Source organism: Uloborus diversus, chromosome 3 (genome assembly GCF_026930045.1).
Source record: "Uloborus diversus isolate 005 chromosome 3, Udiv.v.3.1, whole genome shotgun sequence".
Lineage (NCBI taxonomy): Eukaryota > Metazoa > Arthropoda > Arachnida > Araneae > Uloboridae > Uloborus > Uloborus diversus.
Genome location: NC_072733.1, coordinates 34,204,601 through 34,222,957, shown reverse-complemented (window position 1 = coordinate 34,222,957; position 18,357 = coordinate 34,204,601). Strand labels below are relative to the sequence as shown.

The 18,357-nt window shown below is 33.0% G+C and overlaps 1 protein-coding gene across 2 annotated transcripts in view; it reads right to left on the bottom strand.

The window, feature by feature from the left end:
* The window catches only part of LOC129219185 (myosin heavy chain, skeletal muscle-like), a 232,031-nt gene extending 214,098 nt beyond the window's left edge, over nt 1-17,933 (bottom strand). For both annotated transcript variants that reach the window (XM_054853504.1, XM_054853506.1), the window contains exon 1: nt 17,851-17,933. The gene's annotated coding sequence lies outside the window, so the exon portion shown is untranslated. The remainder of the gene's footprint in view (nt 1-17,850) is intronic.
* Nucleotides 17,934-18,357: the final 424 nt, after the last annotated feature.

The following is an 18,357-nucleotide window of genomic DNA, read 5'->3' as shown; positions in this document are numbered from 1 at the left end:
TATCGCCAGTCTTTTGCTCGCCAAGTTTTTTTCGACAACTTGACGACAAATTTGACGATATTTTTTTTTTAATCTGGTTTCAATTTGGCCACTGTTGGTGATATTTAGAGAGTAAACTATTGAATCACATTAAAATTACCAATAATGGGAAAATGACGTTAAATTGGAGTAAAAGGAAGTCATGTGAGGCACACATCAGCTCGTTTTTTTATAATTATTAGTTTTTTCCTTATGATAAGCAAAATCGAAAATATTTAGGAACCAAATATGGCAGCACCAAATACGGAAAGAGAAAAAAATAATAAAATGGTAAAATGGTTCACCATGAAAGTACGCATTTACTAAACAATGGATATTGGATATGTCGAATATGAGAAGTGTTCCCATTAATACACATTTCACAAACTTTCTTTTCATTTGCATAAGATAATAGGAAGATTCCCGAACATAATGGGAAAACAATAAGTATACAAAGCTTGTTCACGTGAAACCCTTCGCAAAAACGAGGTTCAATGCATACAAATTGATTTTTTCGAATTTGAGAACACTCCTTCGTGTTTTTTTTTTCAAACTGAAGATTTATTCAATCGCAACATATTGTTAGCGACTTCCCAATCAGTTTCCCTCTTTTCTTTAAAAAAGATCATGAAAGCTTGAGGCTCATCAAAGAATATGCATTCAAATATAATTGCTGTTTCAGACACTGAACAGCTTTACTGAGATAACATCTTACACCCTCTCCAGCTTACCCAATTTCATTCTTTATAGAATAAAACGTTATGACCTGAAAATGGTCATGAATGGACGATATACTAGCATCATTGGTTTATGAATATGTTGATATGAAGCATTTGGAAAGGTCACTTATTGCTCTACATCCTTCGATGGAAACATACAAAAGGTATGAAAACGGAATGGGCAAAAGAATGACGAATTCCAATAACAAAAAGAGGACGCTAAGAAAATTTTCTCATAATTCCTCGAATCAACCGAATATGTTTTTCTGAGTTGAAATTCTGGAGTAGTATTTTACATATGTCAGGTCATTTCGTGGAAAATGTGTCAGAATTTTTTAATTATGTTAGTTTAAACGGTCAAGTTTATTTAATTTCTTTGTTTTCATTACCTCTTTAAGTTAACTTTCACAAATAGAAAATAAGCACAAAGTTTTTGTACGTCTTCACTTCTCCTTTTCACAAAAACTGTTTCGGCTTGAGTTTTAAAAAAAAGAAGAAAGAAAGAAAAAAAAAAGAAAGAAGATTAATGTGTCTGATTTTAATGACATTGCTTTAGTATTTATAACCAGGGCTCGAGAAATCCCAGGCGACTGAAAAAAAACTTGGCGACTAGGTTTGTCTCAGAACAAGAGTTTTTCAGAAGTCATGTTGCCACCCAAATAATTTCCTACATTTTCTGAAAAATAATTTGACTGGTGCATAACTTTTTTTCTGGCTCGTAATATTTTAGTGTTTATCAGTCGCTGTTTATAACAATGTCAGCAAAATCGTTCAGATCAATATCAACTCGCACTTGGGGTTCCTTTTTGTTTTCTTTCAATGTTTTTTTTTTTTTTTTTTTTTTTTTTTTTGTGAAGGGAAAATGTACAACGCCTCTTTGTAATCTATTTTTAAAAGATAGTACTTCTCAACTTTTTAATACAATATTTTTATCCTTCACTTTGCAAAAATATACATTTAGGGTCAAGACATGAAATTATTTTTTTTCCTTTATTTTATTTACTCTATTTTTCTAAATGATGCCTTTGATTATTCAAATAACAAATCAAATCTGAGAAACTTTAAGATAGCATTTAACGTAAAAATGCTATTGAATTTTCTTTCACATAGTCAAGTCATTGCTTTGTTTAACAAGCAAAAGGAGGAGCTGTGCGAAAAAAGTAGTTCCATTTTTTCATACAGAAGAAGTCCAGCGGAAATGCAAAACAACTGCACTTATTTTTCTTTGAAAATTTTCTCCTTGACAATTTTGAAATTGAAATATCATTCGGTGCACCAGTTAATTTTTACCATTCATTTCCTGTGTATTGTTAAAGCTCAGTTCCAGAAAGCTAACTTATGCATCCTGAACAAAAACTCTGAGTGTTACATACACGATTGTCCGGAAAAATATCTTTCAGCACAACTTTTTAAAAATGTACACTTTTTTCTGTAACGCAGTACTGGGTTAACATAAATGAATATCCCGGTTTTGAAAATTCATATTTCATAAACTATTACACTCACCACTATAAATAATACATAAAAAAAAGATAAATTGTCAAAGTTTTTTTTTTTTTTTTTGAACGTAAGCAACTACTTAAATGTGCACGTTCTGCACTAGCGCAGCCAGAAATTCCTTCCGGAAGGGGTTTTTTGGTCACAACAGTCCTTAAACGTTTATTAACTATTGTTTTTGGATTGGCAACAATGCTAAAACCAAGACCTCTTGGCGGTGTTTTTACTCCCCCCCCCCCTCTCTTCGCCACTGACGTTCCGCAAAACTAGATTGGCCGTGCAGATTATGATGATTTAGCCTTTATGCGCTGGCCAGCCAGATCTCCAAACCTAACAACAGGTGATTTTTTTTTTTTTGCATGAGGTCTCATCAAAGACTGTTTATCCACTACCATTGCCTACAACGTTGCAAGAACTGAAAGATCGCATATGTGTAGCATTGCGAAAAATTGACAGTGAAACACTCCAAAATGTGTGTTATAGATGTGTGTCGCATTACGAAAAGCGCACACATCGAACATTTATTGTGAAAGAAAACTTTCACAGTTTATCTTTATTGTTACGTTTCATTTATGGTGCTAAGTGTAATAGTTTATGAAATATAAATTTTTAAAACTGGGATATTCTTTTATGCTAACCCTGTAAATTGTTTGATCATTTTTACATTTCCTCTCTTTAAACTCAAGTAAATTTTTAAAAGTAAATATATATTTGAACGTGATTTTGCTCAAAGAATTATAGGGGAAGAGCTCCTATATTGGACCCCCTAAGAACAAGAGGCCCATGTCGCGAAATGTGAAGCAAAACAAAAATTAAAAAAACAGGGCATCAGAAGCCAAATTAAATTAGGAACCGCCATAGGTACTTACATTTTCTGCAAATATGACGATATTTTTTTTAATTATTTTTGACAAAGTTGCAAAAGTCCAATTTAGGAATATATGCGCCTATATTGAACCATGCGCTTCCTAAATTGGATCGTAACAGTAAATGATGCAACAACTTGCATTTGAGCTGTACAGTCTTTTTACAGGATTTGCAATAGAATTTCCTTTGCTTTGGGCTAACTTGGCACAGAGTTGATGAACCCACCGATGGCATTTCATACACTAACTCGTGCTTTGCACTTCATCTCTATGGCAAATACAACCCAAATCCAAAATAATAGAATACTTCCTACTTTTTGGAAAAAAGTTGATTCTAACCAAATATAAGTGCAAATTAGGTATTTAAGTGAACGCGTCACCTTTCTTAGACCTTAAAGTCTGCATTTCAAATATACTCAATTAAAATAATCTTAGACAAAATAATCCAAAAGTTTATAGTGATGAAGATTAACATTGAGTCAAAAAATTAGAATATTTAAATTAAAGGGGGGGGGGACACTTTCAAAATAAACAATATGAATACTAGAATGCGTCATTTTTTGCTGAATTCAATGCTTTAATCCTTTCTCACATGGGTTTTACCACCTGTTTACATTAATCGTTTCTGACAGTTTCCATATCCTCTTCAATGCGGCAACGAATTCAAATTTGTTGGCGTTCATCAGGTCTTGAACTGCATTCTTTAGATTTGACGGTACCACAAATTCTTGATCGTATTGAGATTGGTGGAGTAGCTTGACCAGTTTAATATTAAAATTCCTCTTTCTATTTGTAATGTAGGAGTCGATTTAGAGAGGTGACACGAAGTAGAATCTTGCTAAAAGATAAAATGTGTCACTAAATGTGTAACTGGTGTGCCTCAGATGATGAAGTATCATGCAATGTTATTAATAAACAGCGGAAGTCCCGCATTGTTTTATTTTAAGATATATATAACTTCCCAATTCCAGCAGCCCTCATACACCCACAAATCAAGAAGAGGTGTCAAAGTGGAGAGAACGTCTTACACAAGATTTCTCATACGCTTTACTTTTTAAACGTCAAACCCGAACACCTTTTTCTGTTCACTCACGGATATTTCAAAAAAAAAAAGATTCATCACTGAATATAATACTTTTCCAACCTTGTTCCCTCTGTTTCAGCTTCTCTTGGCTCCAGGAGAGTCGTGCACGTTTCTGCTTCATGTTTATCTTTGGTCTTACTTCGTAGATCCTCAATTAAAACTGCAGTTTATGCAACCATGCAAGTGTAGTTGACGTGGGTAAGATAACTATACATTCTGTCCAACACTTATGGACGTAAGAAGCATTGTTCAACAATTATTTTGGACAAACTACTTTAATTTGGGTTCATCTCTTCCAGTTGTTACAATTTTTCTACCTCGTTTACTTCGGTTACTTTTTAGTTGGTCAGTCCTTCTATATTCCTTTAAAATCTTGCATACCATAGATTGTAAAACGTGCCATTTGAATTGAGTTGGATAGTTTTTTTTTCTAACTTTGAAATGATACGTAACTTCGTTTTTATCCTATTTATCACCTTGACGACTCATTTCGAGTAGTAATAGGCTTTTAAAAAAGCGTAAAATTATCCGAGCGCCAAGCTCCATATTTGTGACAAACTATAGAGTAATAAGTATGCAAATATTTTTGCTACATTTTAAATCTCACATTGAATGAATAATGAATAGATAACTCTAATTTTTTGACCCATATAAAAAATCTATCTATTTTTCCAATGTGTTAATGATCCATAATTTGTTAAAATAATACCTGAAAAGTTGTTTAAATTGATTTACCCATTCATGAATAACGAATTTTAGTTTTTTTAATTTGCATGCGTTCATTTTTCCCGACTCAGGGACAAGTTTTGTACGAACAGTTCTGATATTCTATTATTTTGAATTTGGGTTGTATTACAATAGCAGTTATTTTGTGCGGTTTTTTGCTCCTTCTTTTGCGGCATTTTTTGTTTTATATCCTTTTTCTGTGGCGATGACGTTAGAATGTTTGCCAAAGTAAGTTTCCTTCGTCTGCCTTCCAATTTTTTTTTTTTTTTTTTTTTTTTTTGTGCAAAGTTATTATGTGTGCCACCTTAACAAAATCATCAATAGAATCGACGATCATAACTTGTTCAGAACTAATCACTGATTCCTTGGAACTTGTGTTAATTTTATCCGTACATTGTTTTTGTGCATCTTGAACAGCTGACACGAAACATGTAGCATGTTTACTTTGGTAAACTTATTTGGACTACAAACTTATGACTCGGTTGCTGCAAAGTCGCTGTTATTAAACACAATTATACTAATGGGTTGAACTCCTTTTCTAGAGAATCCATTCACAAAATGTTGGCCACGCTTGCAGTTTGTTCATAAGAGTCACCTAACAGTTCCCTTATTTTAAATTGGGTAATGGACCTCATTGGATGTTCTCGCATCCATGCATCAAAGGTTCGATTGAAATATGTGGACAGAGGTTTGAAAAAGGCCACGTCAAAGGGCTGTAAACGATGCTTAGTGTGTGCTGGAAAAGAAAGCATTATTACACCGTTGTCGTTAGCCAAGTTTATAGCATACCCCATATCATCATTCCTACAAACAGCTAAGGCTCTTTCCATGATTTTTCCCGCTTATGAGCCACAGTTCCCCTTTTAAACATCTTCTAAAACCAAGAATGATAGAAATTAACGTAGCTTGTAATTAATAAAGAAATCAGCTAAAAAATGGTGAACTAGCACAAATGTCTGGTAAAGTTAAAATAAAAATAAGGAATTCTATCGAACAAAACTGAAATTGAAGCTTCTGGCTAAAAAGAAAAGAGAGGAAAAAATCTATTTTATGAGGTTGAAGCGTCTTAGCAACTTGCTTAATAAAAACCAGTGTGAATGCTTTAATAAGCCTTATAATTTATATTTTAAGTAATCCTAAATGCGCATTTAAATGTCACCACTAAAATATTTTCTATGAAAAAATTAAAAAGTTTGTTTGAATTTCATGTCCTTAAACTGGACTACCGGTCCTTGTTATTAATAAAATAACCAGTCAACAAGTAACGTGAACAAGCACAAATTTCAGTCAAATTGAAAAACTATATTTAACAAAACGGAAAATGAATCTTATTGGATACACACCTAGTTTTATGGGTGGCAGCTTCTAGAAAGTGTGCTTAAAACAAACAAAAAGTCAAAATGAATTTCTTCAGTCAGTGTTAAAATATGCTCAAAATAAACCTAACTATATTATTAAGTTACACTAATCACTTATTTTTCATATAACGTGATAAATAAAAAGGCTTGCTTAAATTACATATTCTTAAATTGGACCACTGGTCCGATATAGGATTTTTTTTTTCGGTCCAATAAAGGAAAACTCGCCATTTTTTATTCTTTTATTTATACCTTGTCAACAATTTTCCCAATCGTGCACGTAAGTACATTGCTGTAATCCCCATTAAATACTATTTATAATACTACAAAAGCAATTTTCTCAGTTCACAAATTTTAGTATTACTCTACTAGATATAAGTTCTCAAAATAAGATCGGACACGTTTTCAACACAAACCACATCGTAACTCAAGCTAGCAAATCGAAATGTGACGAAACTTCATCCTCAAAGGTTTCAGACACAAATCTTTGTATTTCCACCGGTAGAGTGTAGCACAAAACTCTACGCTAGATTTTAAGCCCCCGGTCCAATTTAAGCAGTGGTCCAATATAAGCGGTCTTCTTCTATTTATTAACAATATAACGTTACAGAAGATTTACACCTTTTTTCCAACAGGCATTGAATATTTCTTGACAAAGTAACTACTATATGGAAGTAGAATAAAATGAATGGTTTTTTTTAAGTGTATTCCACATGCTAATCAAATTGCTACTGCAATTTTTCCGCAAATTTTAAGATTTCCATCGAACTAAGCACGTTTTTAGTTTCATTTGTATTTCTTCAAAACATACATTGATGGTAACTTTGAGCTACAACACTCTTAAACTATTCTATAGTCGTCGAAAACAAAAAAATAGCAATTAATTAATCTATCTGAAGTGAATTATTAGCCAACTTTTAAGTTATCGTGCCATTTAGGGGAACTTTAAACCACTCCGTTTTAATAAAAGTAGTGCAACTTTAAGCGACGTCAGAAATGTGATGCAATATAAATTCTATACATCAGAGCCATACTGATGTAAGTCCAAAAATTGTGGTTTTCCGTTTATTAGTGCATTGTATGTAGTCTATTCCGCATAGAGCCATGTGAACGTAATTCTTTAAATAAAAATCCTTTTCAAGCATTTACTAGGGTTAAAAGAGCATGCGTCCCATTTTATGCATGCGCCAGGAAGAAGTTTTTCCTCTCTCCTGTAAAATTACCATAATATGACTTACGTCCTTCTGGCTCTGAGGTATAGGATTATTTTAATAGAAGTAGTGCAACTCTTTAAGCCACGTCAGAAATGGAATGCAACATAAATTATTTTAATAGAAGTAGTGCAACTCTTTAAGCCACGTCAGAAATGGAATGCAACATAAATTATTTTAATAAAAGTAGTGCATCTTCAATGCAGCAAAACAACATTTCTAAATGATTAAAGACTCCTATTTTTGTTCCCAATATTACAAACTTTCTGTAATTTATAAGTTCGCATAGAATAGCACAATGTAGAAAGAGACTTTCCAACAACTTCAAAAGTAGATTTCAAACAGCAACTTCAGAATTATTGAATAATGCAATTAACTTTGTACAATTTTGCCAATTCTCTCTCTCTCTCTCTTTTTATTTTTTTATCTACATAAAATAAAGTGGAAAACATATTTCACAACCTTGCCAGCTGAGTGCAGCACTGGGACTTTTATTTATTAAATCATTTATTTTAAGTCAAATTCGCTAAAAAATTTGAAATGGCGCAATATTAACCGGAATGACTCGAAATTACCCTGAATGACTGCTATACAACTTTAAAATTTAAAAACAAAAACCAGAAACCTGCCTTTTAATCTGATTTTAAAATCTAGACCAGCGTTTCTTAATTTCTTTGATCAGTGGAACCCTTTTAAATGCTCACTGTTTTCGTGGAACCCTTAGTATTTTGTCAATAGTTTGCAGTGGCCAAGGTTCTGTTTGAGAGGGTGTCTTGGCTCTTATCTCAGACTATCCCATTAACTATTTCTCGTTAAATTGATAATTAAATAGACTTCATTATGTACCTTGGTAATTATTGCTTACAGCTAATTATTATTTATTATTATAAAACAACAAAACACTCCTATTTGCATAGGCGGCTGGAGACCCAAAAAAGTGGGGGGTCAAAGGAGGTGCGGGGGGGGCAGGTTTGGTGGGCGATACATCCTTAATGCTAATTTTTTTCTTCAAAAATTGGGAAATTGAATTTTTACGTCATTATTAGGGCGATTCTCGAAAAAATTCTCGTTTTTTATTTTATTCAAGTAACTATTAATTAAATATGAGATTAACTGTTATGCTTTGATAGTATATTAAAGCATGTATTATTCCCCGACAGCATTATTTTTTGAAGGCTTTGGTTAACTGGAAGAAATAAAAAACTTAGCGTTATGCATGGGACATTTTTTTGAGAATCGCCCATTAATGAATTGGCCTTCTTCCAAAAATTCGAGAAACGGACTCAAAAAGCGGGACCAGATGACCACAAAAGATTCCCTCCTACAAATTCAAAGTTACATTTTAATTTTTACGGAATAATAACATGAAAAAAGCATAAAACAAGCACCTATTAAGTCAGTTCTTTCTTTAAACAATTGAATAGATCATACCATTTTTCATTCGACCCTTAGTTTTGAACTTAGAAAAGTGGTGGGGAAAAATCCATTTACTGTTGAAAGTGAGAGGGAAATTGCCCCCTCGTACGAGCCACCTATGCCTATTTCTGATTCTGAGTGAGTATTTTTAAAAAGGATAAATAAATTCAGAATTTATGCATGAGTAAAATGAAAAAATATTTTCTTGGTTAGGAAAAGAAATATTGATGTATTTTACCTACAATAGTGTTAATAATTCACTAAAATTTACAAAGAAAGAGTTTTTTAAACTTAAAAACTAAAATGTCTCTTATTTTACAACAATTTTTAAAGTTATTTATGAATCAGGGACTTTGATGTCACTGTATGTTATTTTGATTTAAATTAGTCCTCACTCGGTAAATGTTAAAATTGTGCTTTCAACTGCTGCCATACGTACTGAGAGAGTGGCTAATAGTATTAATAGAATATTTGAAATTTAAGTCAAAAATCGTAATTTTAGGCAATATTCAGTAATGATGCAGGGAAGGGAATTTTGAGCGTCCTTCGTTAAGTTTTCCAACATTGAAGTCATTTTTTAACTCTCTTTGATGATATTAGGGGGTCAGTAGCTTCTTCCGGATTTTTTTCGAAATTGAAGTGCTTAAAAGTGAGAAAGAATTGCTTTATGACTGATCTTGGAAAAATTTCGTTGTTGAATCATAGAGGCACAATTTCAGGCGACAAATAAAATTATTCCCATAGTGGTTAACCCAGATGGGTAATCAAGCTCAGATTAGTATACGAAAGTAACAGTAAATTTATGTTTAATTTTCGGAATAAGTTTTTATCGATCTTTTAAGTGACAAATTTGAAAGATGTGGATTGAAATTATGCAAGTCTCATGGAACCCATGAGAGAGCTCCGTGGAACCCTGGAGTTCCGCGGAACACAATTTAAGAAACGCTGATCTAGACCATAGATCTAAAGCGAAAGCATATCCAACAAAGCAATTAAGACAGTCATTATAATCATGACTCTGACTCAGAAGCATCTCTCTTGATTGGGTTAAAACTCAGTTCTTTTGTTTTCGTTTTTTTTTTTTTTTTTTTTTTCATTTAAAACATGAAGTATCCTCAATAAGTTGTTGATTTCCACAAAATTTTGTTCTTTCTGCATATAATTTTGTTGTGACAAGAAATTCTCGTTTTTTGATATACCGAACGATACTTTCACATTACTATTCAAAAAACCACTTTCGTAATCGTGATTACCAATTTGTAGGCGTTTAATCAGGTCGTATAAATGCTAATGTAACCAGTATTTTGGACGCGTTCATTCAACTTTCAAAAAGTGTTAAGCGACAGTAAAATTATAATCCTTCAATAAAGTCTTTTTTCTACATATTGTGGTGGTGGATTTTCAGAATGCGCGTAATAGTCGCATGCACAAGTGTTTCCAATTCGAATAGATGATAATGTTTTAGAGGTAGAACATAATTTCATTAAACAGGCTTTAAAATAAAATAAGAATGATTATATAGCTGTATCGTTGGTTAGAAAGTTAAAGTAAAGCGTTATCTTCTTCCTATGTATTTGTTTATACCAAGAGGGCTCGCCATGGGGGGTTATGGCGCAGACACCGCCGTCTGAGCAATGAGAAAAGACGGCCCTAGCTACAAAGGTCTCTTTTATATATTAATGTTTATTGCTGATCAAAAAAAAAAAAAAAAAAACAGTGTGCAGTCCAAAAAAAAAAAAAAGGTACTGGATCGTGCTTAAGCGGTGATTCCCGACCTGAAGATATCTGCGGATCACATAGCCTGAAAGTGAACTGTCCCGGTCTACCCATCCCTTTATTAAAATCATATATCTTATCGGTTGTAATCAAATTCAAAGGTGGTTCAATACAGTCAATCCTCGTTTATCGCGGTTAATTCGTTCCAGACTTGACCGCGATAACTGAATTTTCGCGAAGTAGGATTCTGTATATATTTTTATAATTAGAGCGCATAAAACTTATTTACGGCAATTTAAATAGGTTTTTATCATAGTTAGAGCACCCTAGACATGAAACAGCACCCTTAGCCACCATTACATTTGTATTACTTAATATATTGCACAAAATGAGAAAATTAGATTGGTTAGACGTAATAGATATCACATTGTTAATTATTGGGAAATAAACTACACACACACACACGCAGTTCTTACACACTACTACTAATCTATGAAAAAACTTCAACTTATTCGATGAAGAATCAATTGCCCGTTAGTGACCGTAGGTGCCCCCGTCTTCTTCTACATTTACGTGTACAACTTAAAAAGCTAGTACATTGTTTAACACCATTTGCAGATGCATTTATCACCTAGTAATAATACAGTGATTTATAATTTCCAGTTAGTGCTTAACGGTTAAAATGAGATAGCGATTCCCTACACTTTCTTCGGCAATTTTATACCTCCACACCCTCAGCTAGCCCCTCAGACCTTACTTAAAAGCTTACCTTACTTAAAAGACCTATACTTGGTTATTCTTTTGTAGAAAAAAGTTTACACGAGAGCATAAAAAAGGCCAACTACTATATTTGGAAAAAAAAAAAAACTAGAAAAAACCGCGATGTAGTGAAGCCGCGAAAGTCGAAGCGCGAAGTAGCGAGGGACGACTGTACAACAGTTTTTCAAAAACGAACGATTATAAATAATTAAAAACCTTTTGTAATTAACAGCAGTCACGGGGCCGTGGTGGCCTCATCGGTATGGTGCTGGGCTCGTAACTGGAGAGCTCCGGGTTCAATACCGAACACTGATCGAAGATCCTTTGTGTTCACTGATGATGACAGGGGCACGGTAAATATGTCGCGGTCATCAAAAACATAGCAGTCACGTGATCACTGACTGCGCAACGATGTCCGCAGACCTACCCATGAAGTGTCACAATGTTGTTGAATGCTGGTTTTCTACATGATACATTACTGTGATTGTGTTACAGTATATTCACGTTCTGATAATTGTTATGTTAAAGATAACTCAATTAATATCTGATATTTATCAAGACGAACGTAATTATTTGTTCAACGGAAGTAGTAATTTTGATTCAAATCACGGGAAAATACATTACTTATCCATGCGTAGTCACCAAATTCTTCGGCAGACCCGAGGACTACCGGTTTGGAACCCCTGTTCTATAGGTATATGATTAACCCAGAAACGTAATTGGATTTTATCAGGGTAGTTTCTGAATTCTTCAGAAAGATTCCAGGGTAATTTCAGAAAGGTTACTGATTAACTTCTCTGTTTTTACCCAGATATATTTCTCGCAGAATTTTAAGCACATTAGCTGCCCAATATTTTCCAGGAACGTTTCTGAATTTTTTTACTAAGCGTAGATTCAATGGTATCCAGCAAGAGCTGTCGTAGCAGCATAGTATGTGAATTAAAAGATCATATTTTAGCTCCAGAAAATTGGAGATATTTTATTTTTTCCTAACATTGCTCTATGATAGAGTCAAGCTGCTTTAAAAATTCTTGTTATTATTTATCAGTATTTATGCAAGATATTTACAGCACTGTGGCCTCTTCTCGCATGACAAAGACAAAGAATATATACCCCAAAAATATATATTGCATATTGTACGTGTTTTTAAAAACATTCATTGAAATGAATGTTAGGTATCAACCTCTTAATAAAATTTTCACATTTAGTTTGTTTACATTCAAAATATTGTTTGGTTTGTTCCTTTTTTTTCCACAAATGGGCAGTTCCATGGGTAACTGACTGCCATTTTAAAAGCGAAACTGTATGTATTTTGCAATATTCAACGCAAAATATACATTGTACAAAAGATCTTTTCTCTTTGATTATTGTATTTTTTAAAGCTATACTTAATGAAATAACTGAATTCTCAAATTACATTTTGGATGATGTAAAAAAAAATTATTAAAATTATGGTAAATGACTGACAAGCATCTCTTTAAAATGTCAGTCAGTTACCGTGTTTTTAACAAATTTTTGAAAATCATCAAATACATGCATATTTCTAGAATTCAATTAAATCATTAAATTCAAGTTCAAAAAATACAAGAATTCAGGAGAAAAGATAGTTTGCACAACGTATATTTTGCGTTGAAAGTTATAAAATGTCCTCTAAGAATGGCTGTTTTCCTCTAAGAATGGCTGTTTCATTTCTTTAACAGATAGAGAATGTTAGAACAATTGGAGAACGGAATTATAATTGATACTGACATTGAATATCTCAAAGAAAAAAATGTTAATGATTTGCGTAGTTATACTAAAATCAGTGGCAAAAAGGTCCAAAGGTGACAAAGCATCTGTGTCCATCTCCGTTTTCGTGACCGAGAGCTCTGGGGAGCCAGAATAGATGTTCTGGTTAGGTGGTCAGCTGAACGCAGAACCCACACAGTTCATTTCCTAAACACGCTTGGTACTCATTTTATTGACCCGCTGAAGTGTGATCCTCCGAAGCTAAGTGGCTTAGTCGTAGCGCAAAGTGTTCCACTAAGCCACTAGACTTTGATTGCGTATTTATGCGACAATAGTTTGCGACACAATAAAAATGAATAGGGTTTTTCTTTTTCTTTTTTTCTCTATTTAAACGAAAGAGTTGTTGCTGAAAGTGATGCTTCAGAACGGGAGACAGAAATAAGAAGTAAAAAGTTCAGTCAATTACAAATTCTGCTAGATGATGAGTATTCATTCAAGCATTTTAAGGTCTAACAAAAAATGAATAAATATCTTTGTGCAACAATGTAACAGCTTTAAAACCACGTCGATAAGAAACAAAGAAGCAATTGAATATCAGAAACTTGATTCGGGGTTTCAAGGAACCCCCTTTTCAATGTAACGAAGTGTGAGCTTTGAGATTTAAAGTCATCAGATAACATAAAAGCTTATTTCTTTACCTCAGAGTCTGAATAATGTATTCACATAATCGCTAATTTACAGGAGAGAGGGAAAACATTTGTCTGACGCATGCAAAGAATGGGACGCGTGCTCTTTTAACAATGGTAAAAATTACGAAGGATATTTTTTTAGAATCACGTTCACATGGGTTCTTACACTAGTCTGGCTCTGATGTACAGATTTGTGCTTTACCGACGTTGTTTTACTACTGTTCCTTTATTATCTGTTTTTTATCAGTACCGACAAACAAATAATGAATTTTACTGACACAAAATAATTAGAGCAGTATGCTGCTTCAACAAGACCAATCTTTTAATTATGATTTTTTTTTTTTAAGTGATTCATTTTGCATTGCACCAGACTTATTTTGAGCAATGTTGCAATTTCGTAATACCGGTATTTACTGAGATTAAATCCCGGTATTTTCGGTATTAGCTGAAAATAATAAATGGTTTCAATTAAAGAGTATTCTCAATTTAACTTATTAAAAATCTACTTATATTTTAAATGGGCATTTCTTTTTCCATGATACAGAGTCAAAATCAATCAATTGATGTACAAATTTGGGTTCAAAAGCATGAACTAATAGAATATCATTAAACAAAAAATTAGCGGAAAGATTGCAAATTGATATTGTCATTACTAGATGAATCGCATTTTCGTACGCTTTTGTGAAACTATGTTTTTATTTTTACAGGGTTTCCCTGATCACTTCATTCCCCTTTTATGAACGTTATTTTCGAGTGTAATTTTGAATGCATTCGTGCCATGAAAAATCCATTTCAACCATCCATTGCAGTAATATTTTGATTTCGTTTTTAATTATTTGTCGCAACTGCACTAAATTTTGACAACTTTTTCTTGTTAGCATAATAAATGGTAATTTGCAGTCACCAGTGTTGTATTGTTGTCCTATCTCGCTATTAGGCTTTATACTTGGCAAAATAATATTTAGAAATTATATAGTGCATTGAAAATGTGCATAGAGGTAAAGCATAATAAATTGAAACATATTTTCATATATTTACATAGTTATAATTATAAAGACTTTTGAAAAGAAAGCGAAAATGAATAACAGAAACTAACAGGATCAAATTTAGTCAATATTATCGTAAATTTCAAACCAAAGAGCAAATAAAAAGCGAACACAAACCTCTCTTACTATAGAAAAAATGACGTTAATATTATAAAAGTATCGTCTCTCGGAATGCAATTACAACTAGTTATAAGTTAAAAATAATAATAATAATAATACACACAACACAAAGGAAACACACACATCCAAACACTAAAGGATTTATTCAAAAATAATACGCGAGAGGCCGAATTACTTGCAGATGAAGGACTTCTAAATAATTAGAGGATGTGTGTATCGTGCATTGTTAACAGTACCACCGACCTGCGTGAATTCAGAAAGAGCATTTTCAACTGTTTCGAAGTTAAGCATTAAAATGAGTTCCAGGATTAGAGACGATTCAATAACTACATTATACCCCTTACTATTATTGACTTTTTATTATGACATTTGTTCCTTCATTTCCTATTTGTTCACAATACGTTTTCATAAATAACACAATTTTTGTACAAAATTATGAAATGTGACAACGAAACAATACGTTTTTAAGCATTTTTTGAGAAATTTCAAATACTGGTATTAATACCGGTATTCCGGGTATCACGTTTTAAAAATACGGAATACCGTATCAAATTCTTGGTCCGGTATTGCAATCCCTACTTGGGGGGGGGGGGGGACATAAGAAGCTTTTGACACGGCCCTTCGTGGTGTAAGGTTTAAAACTTCATGCTTAAAAGTTTTATGGAAGTGTGCGGTATGCTGACGGAGGGTCCTTGACTCTGCCCCCCTCCTCACCTTCAGAATTTCAAAAATCTGCACTTATGCTCCAAAATAAAATTTACATATCAACTAATTAACAACCTACCAGCATATGCGATGCTTCAAGAAAGTAAATTCCTAAAAGGTTTTGAAACTTTATTTTTTTAAGCTTAACAAATAGATTTAACCCTACTATTATATGTTTTTTACTGTGATTTTGAATACTTGAGTTTTCGTGAACTAGTTTTCAGGAAGTGTTGCATGAGCTTAGTATGCGTTTAATTGCTTTATTTTCCATAAAAATAAAATCAAATCTTGAACATATTGCGTAAAAAGTAAATTTCTAGTTAGTAAACAGTATTTTAATGAAGTTAAAGGCCTCATATTTCCAAATAAAGGGATAGATTGTATTTAAATTGGTAAAAGTGTGTTTTCGATCTGAAATCTTAATAAAGGAGGAAAACAAAGAAATTACGAGTAGGACCAAGAGTGAAAAGAAGGGGGAAAAGTACAATCATATATTTCTTTATTTTTCCCTTCGTGCAGTTTGCGATTAATACAGAAAATTTTACACGAGAAAATAAATTTCGGAACTTTCAATGGCTCCTAAATAGCATTTGTGCCATAATGCACTGGTTCCCTCCCAAAGTTTTGTCCGTCGCTCCCCCATCCCCCTTTTTTTTTGCCAATTAAAGAACCGGCAAAACCCCATTTGTAACTTTGCACACCTTATAACTTATACATGTACAAACGTTGCGGAAGTTTTACATGATGACTGAAGCTGCTCAAGAAAATTTATTTATGCACAATGATGCATTTAACACAATGATTGTAGATTTCAGAAAAGTAGCTGCTATAATTTGCAACACCATGTGTTTCAACACTTTCGAAATTCTTGCACTCGAATAGTGACACATAATAAATACAATTGACTTTTAAAAAAATAGGAACACAATGACAACTTTTTTAGCAAAAATAGGAAGATAAAAAAGCTGCCTTTTTTTCGAATGTAATATAGCTTTGAAAGCGTGATATTATAAATTTTGAAAGAAGAAATAAAGTCGTAATCCTCTCAGAAACAGGGGTGGAATGGGTCTTTCAATGGGGAGCCAACCGTAATTCACAAAAGGCGCACAGTTTCGGGGGCGTAAAAAAAAAAAAAAAAAAAAAAGTAATAATAATGATCATGAAAGTTCGAGGGCGAGGAAAAAAATAGGAAAAATAAAGGGCACTGGTTCGAGGGCACAAGGGCACACAGGCAGGAATGACTGCTGGGACAGTCCGCCCCAACTCAGAAAGGCTTCAAGACCCCATTTCGGGTGCCTATTTCACTACGAAGAATACGTGAAAAACTCAAATGGATAAAGGAGAAAAAGAAAGAAAGTAAGAAAGAAAAGAAACGGAAAGGAAAATAAATGTATGTTTTGCATTTGAAAACAGAATTCAAACTTATAGTGAAAAAGCGCATTCATTTTGTACATTTTTAACGATAAAAAAAAAAAAAAAACACACAATAAGGATTATTAATCTTATCTTTTTTTAAAATACGCAAAAAAGTTTAGTTTCAAACTCAAACTTAAAGTAGAGCGCATCGTACGCTACATATCGTTGCATCAGAGCAACGATTAATACTGTTGTTTCTGAGATTAGATGTCTTACTGCTGCTCTGAGGCGACGATATATCAAACACAACAGAATTGGGTGATTTTTAATTCAGAATTCATGCCACAGACCGAGCCGCAGGAAACAAAAACTTTTGACACTTCCATGGTTGGAAAAAAAAAGCATAATTTAAAAGAATTCCTTAAACTCCAGGTTGAAGTTTCTAATCAAACACTGACTGTATTCTTTAAAAACAAGCGCATTAATACGTTAACTAAATATGAGAATTGATTAGAGAATGATAATTATTTATCTTGTTCTCACAAATCTCAATATATATATGTATGCATATATATATGTATGCATATATATATATATATATATATATATATATATATATATATATATATATATATATATATATATATATATATATATACATATACATATTTATATATATATATATAACATAAGTGAAGAATATTGAAAAGACCACACCAAAAGCCCATAACGCAGCGAAATTAAAAAGCCAAGTAAATATATAAGGTATACAAGCCGAATAATCATTAGAAAAAGTAAAATACAAGCAGCAATTATATATATATATTTCCACTTACTTTCATGACTGCTCCATCGTACCCTCAGCTCGCTTACTCTACTCTCATCTGTCGTTCCGAATCCAGCGTTCACTCCGATTTCGCATCCTCACTCGAAATGCCCGGTCAATCTTACTAGAACCGTTATTCGGTACTCTTATTCGATCGCCAAGTCGCCAAACAGTAGCTGGAATCGTTGTCAGGAGAAAAAAAAAGCTTTTTTCCCGCGTTCTCAGATCTATGTCAGTCACGGTAAAGCAGTTGTTCAGTTTTAAAAAGTTAGGAAACTATAAGGAGCCTCTCATTGTTCTTAACAGCTTTCAAAATACTTTAAGATGTTTGAAGCTTTATGCAGCAAACATTTACTTCTAAGTAACGATAGATATAGCAAATTTTGGTTTATATCTACTGGAGGGGGTGGGGGCTCTAGGGTTTCTTTCCAAAAAACATTTCGAAATAGAAGTCCTAAAGAACAGTTTTTAAGCGATATTCAGTGATACTGGGTTTAAAGCTCTTCACCTTAATTTT